The following is a 5415-nucleotide window of genomic DNA, read 5'->3' as shown; positions in this document are numbered from 1 at the left end:
CCAGAAGACGCCGCCACGACCCAAAAGAAAAGGGCCTGGACCATAAATGTGTGTCCATCACGTATAACGGGAGTGAAATGATAAGCGAGAGCCAACCAATCAACCTAAGCAAATATACAAGATCACTTAAGTATAGTGGAGATCCGTAAATATAATGTTAAGAGCTGCTAGAAGTTTTTTTGAAATAATTTATTTTAAAGTCAGGTTTTATTTAATTTCGTTTAGAGATCAGTAACTATGGAAATTTCTTTGTGAAAGGTGAAGCTTTCTGATAGAATAAGGTAAGAAGCCAATAAATAATCTGCTAATAAATTCGATTCAGCAAGCATGGATTTCTATAAGTAACTATAAGTACCTTTATTTGATGATCTCTTAAGTTCAAACCACTCCAAACGCAAAAGCAAAGGCCTGCCAAAGAGCACTCAAGCTGAAGTAATTTATGGTCCAACCTCAGCCTAACCCAAAGTCCCTTCGTCAATGGGAATGGAACCCATTTACAGGGTGGCCTAAAGCGTTGCATATATAGTGCCACGTACATAGTACTACACAAAAATTGCTTGGGGGAGTTGTTCTCTCTGAGTTGACTACTACAAATCGCTGGCCATTTGCTCTGCAGCTTCTCAAGAAGCGAGTACATAGTACATACATATGTACATATTTATCTGCATCTGTAAAAGTCAACTAAATAAATAGTTACGGGGCTCCTACTGTGTGTGGGGGCAGGGCACTCTCCACATGTCGCGCACAATTGCCACTAATTTAACGTTGGTTTTTCTTTCATTTTCTCTCTTTTGCTTGGCGCTCAGAGCTTTCTTATGCTTAAATCTGCCTCCAAAGCTGACACTTTGTGCTGCTACTTACACACACATTACACTCACACTTGGAGGCATTACACTCACACAGCCACTTGCAAACACACACACACACACACACCACACAGAATGGGACCACACTCGAGAGCATTACTAATCTGTGTCTTTTTATAAAGCCAAGCCACAGCGAGGTCAGGCCACAGCAGACGACAACGAGTACGACACAGCCACAGCAACAGCAACAGCAACAGCAACAGCGACAGTGACTACAACGACTATGATTCGCTGGTAAAGTATCTCTAATGAGACATAAGCACAGAGCACTTCAATGCTCAACTAAGTTGGACATCTCTCTCACAGAATCTCCGCCTCTCACTGCTCTTTTTGATACCCCTGCAGAAACGGTGCTATAATTTCCACCAGAATTCGCAGAAACCAGAATTAGCGACCCTGCTCCCTGAATCTCACTTTCCCTGCGGAGGAGGTGTTATAATGCTTCTCAGATTTAGCAAATGGAAGCATTTCTGGGCATACTCGTCCATCCATTGGTCTTCTTTCCATGGAAGCGATTTTATAATTTTTAAATAAACTTTTTAATGTAAATAAACTGGCTCGAATGTGGAGAAGTTACCGTTTTCAGTCTCATAAATAATATGTTTCTTGCTCAGCGCATAGTCCGTTAATATATTTCAACAAAGGCCTAGTTTTAGACCGATTTATGTTTAGTTATCCTTGTTATCATTTCTATGAAAAGTAATACACCAAATATTCTCATCATTTTTCGGCATCATCAAAATGGTATAATGGACTCGAAGAAAATGTGCACCCTCGACCCTCCTTTTATTAAACTACTTTTTAATGGTTTTTGGTTCTTTGGGTAAAGGGAAATTTACACTTTAAAGGAAATTTATGCACCACAAAATAAGAGTAGGAACAAATTAAACATAATTTACACAAGAAAACTGGCAACTAACCAATGTTTGTACTGATAGATAGATGGATAGACAGGCAGAGCGCCAGAAATTGTGAGATATAACACCCAGAGAGAGAGAGAGAGAGAGAGATGGCAGATAGAATGTGCATTGTAAAGATCTGAAAATCAACGTTGAGCCGCAGAGGAGAGAACCGAACCCCACAACCCAACCAACAGGCGATAAGAATCTCAAGTGCAAAGCAGCCAACGAAGCGTTCGACAAAACCAAACATACACCAAACACAGATACAGAGACAAATACAGCCACAGATACAGAGGCAGAAAGTATCTGGTGCTGCTGTTGGCTACTGTTAGCATTTACAGCCTCAATAGTTGCCTGCTATTTGAATAAATATTTTTCATTGAATTTCGTTTCGTTGTGGAAATTTTCAGCATATGAGAGACGGTAGGGGAAAAAGTTCAGTAATTAAGATGCACGAGGCAAACAGCGGAAGCGAAAAGATGGCGAACCTCTGCTCAAAATGTGGGCGTGGGGCGGGGTTACTTGGATCGAATCGGATGGGACGCGGTATGGCTGGAAAAACACGCCGTACCCCCACCCACCACTCCGTTTCACATGAACAATTCGTGGCGATAATTTATAGAATAAATGGAATGCACTTCATGGCAAAAACCATCGTCGCTGTCGTCCCAGTCCGTTCCGTAATTAATCTATCTGTGGTTTTGACGTGCTTTGAATAGTCCCAGTCTCAGTCTTAGTGCCAGTACCAGTAACAAGTCCCAGCGATTATGGCTCGCTGATCATCACCATCATCATTAACAGCAACATCCACATCTCATCGTTGGGTCTGTGTGGTCTCTTAGATGATATGGTAAAAACTCTCAAGAGTTGAAGTTTGCTATGGGTACAACCTTAGTGTCCGCTCAAAAGTATTTTTACTGTACTTATTTACCACAAAAGGTTCATACATCAACGTTCCTCCCCCTGCAGCTTATTAGAAGACACCTTTTTATGAATTTTGGCGGAACAAAACAGCCCAAATATTCAGACAAATATTCAAGCACAAGTAAAATATAAGTAAACGAAGCAACAAAAGCCGTCGACGAGACGATGGTCCAACAACAAGAGAATGCAACTTAATTTGTATGCCAAAAATTATAATAAAAGAAACCAAAAGCGAAGCAAAGCAAAACGAAACAAGACAAAACGAAGCGAGACGAAACGAAACGAAAGAAGCGACAAGTCAAGCAAACAAAAAGCTGAAGAACATAACAAAGGAACAGCGGACAGCAGAATGTCTTCGACTACGACTCTCTTCTCCTCTCCCCGAGACGGACTTCAAATGAAATCAAAAGTGCAAATGACAACAAAAGACCACTGGAATCGGACTCTGGTTTATAAGGGAGGGGAAAGAGTGGAGACCAGAGAGTGGGAGGGAGACTTAAGGTAAAGTCTGAGGAGTATTTTCAAGAAGGGGGAGCTGTACTGTTAATGAGTGCTAGCCACAGCAAAGCGAGAGACGAAGAGGAGGAAGAACTTCAAAAGCGTCAAACTTTGATTACAGATCGGACTCCCTGATACCTGCCTATCAGTGGAGTGGGAAATTATGGGTGACAAATCTAAGATTTTAGATGAGGGAAACTACGAGTGTCAAAGGATATTCTGTGACTTTCGAAACAAAGAAGTGCAAGTACAAATTCTAATTAACTTCAAAGGAGAGCCAAGATAAAAAAAACAACAGAAACGACTCCGTGAAACGACAGACTGACACTGCCAGCAACTGAGACTCGGAAACCCAATTATACCCGACACAATCATTAATTACAGGGTACGACAGCAAAATGTAAATCATTTTGTGCAAAAAAATAAGAGCCAGCGCCAATAATCAATTGAAGTGTCTGTCTTGGGTTGTTTTTTTGGAGCGTCGAAGCGGGCTGGTTGTGGAGGGGTTCTGGAGGTAGTCGTAGAGTGGTTCGTGGAGCAGTGGCACCTCTCTGGTGTGGTGTGGTTTGGTTAGTTACCGCCAGCGGCGACCACATAAAGTGGAAGACAAGTGGCGGCATGGCATGGACAAGTGCCATAGAATTGTGATTGTGTGTGTCTGTGTGTGGGGATTGCACAAGAACCAAATGAAAAGAACGCAATGCAAACGCAAGAAACCAAAAAAAATAAGCAATAGAAAGAGAAGAAGAACCAGCAAAAACAGCAAAAGCAACACCAAGAACTAGAAGGCGTCAGAGGTAGAGGCAGCGGCGGCAAAGGCAAAACTCAAGCACGCACTTCAGACGCAAAAGAGACGAGCAAAAAGAGAGAGAGAGAGAGAGAGCAAGGAAGACGGAGGGACAGACAGATTGGACAGATATCAGAGCTTAAGGGTACGAAGCTTTAAATACCCTCTAAGACCGAAATGGTATTCCGTTGGGATTGATTTAAATAATATTGTGTCTAATCTGAAGCAAATGCCAACCTATTGGGGCTTTATTAAATAACTATTATAACACAATTAACACAGTACGATTTTCTTTTATTAAAACGTTCCTTTGGCAAGATCCTACCACTAACGATCCGTTCAAAAGTTTCGAAATTGTTCAAACTGAAAGAAGGAAACTGCAGGCTAATTAAAGAATAATTTGCAAAGAATGTTTGCATTCTCAAACATATAATAGAATACCCTATTTCAAGGGTATTAAAATGATAAGACAAGGCACTAGGTACGTACATAGATTTCTCAAAGCTGTCACTGGTTGATGAATGACAGGGTTGAAGGCGTTGCAGAGGAAATGTCATTTGGAGTCGATGATGTGGTTTATGTGATGATGATGTTGATGACGAACTACGGTCCAGGCCTGTTGTGCACGTTTCTTCCCGACCCAAGTCCAAACCGTTGATGAGGCACACCGCACAGACACGTTCTTATGGTGTGGTATAGTTCCAATAGTTGAAGCCGGTGCAGACAAAAGACGAATGAGAGGAAGGAGAACAGTCACCAGTTAAGAGTTCAAGTGTTTACCCAAAGCGGAACAATGGGTCTGAAAGAGGAATACGTCGAAGAAGAGGCGGAGTATAATGTAAACAACAAATTTGTGTTACGAGTGCGAAGCGAAGAGTTAATTCAATGAAATTACGTAATTGACAATTGAAGTCAGAAGAAATTGCTCTGGGAAAGTGAAGATTGGAAGATGGACTGTGCATTCTTACCTATTTATTTGAATGAATATATTAAGTTAAAATTAAATGCATACCAAAGTTTCCAGCACTTCAAAAATTTTAGCGCAATGCAAAAACATATACCCACATCCCACACATTTGTGGCTAATCTCTATCCCCAAGCACAGCATTAAAATAATTCACTTCCCCCGTCAGAGATTAACACGATCGTAGCGTAGCAATGTCAAATTGAGTCTTGGCTGCAATCCATCAACGCGAGAGAATCAATGTGAATCAGAAGAACTAGGAAATAGTGGGTACACCAACTGGGTGCAAGGGGAAGGGAGGGCAGATAAGTATAAACTTCCCATAATAGCGCCAATTGTATGATATTTAAAGTTGATTATTAAGCTGCCACTCAGAGAGCAAATAAAGCGCATTTAACAATAAAACAATTAGCTTTAGTTGTTTTTGTATATCAATAAAACATAACAGCAATTAAAATGTCACTGGCGAAAAAT

Source organism: Drosophila guanche, unplaced genomic scaffold (genome assembly GCF_900245975.1).
Source record: "Drosophila guanche unplaced genomic scaffold, DGUA_6, whole genome shotgun sequence".
NCBI classification, from domain to species: domain Eukaryota; kingdom Metazoa; phylum Arthropoda; class Insecta; order Diptera; family Drosophilidae; genus Drosophila; species Drosophila guanche.
This window is presented reverse-complemented; position numbering follows the sequence as displayed.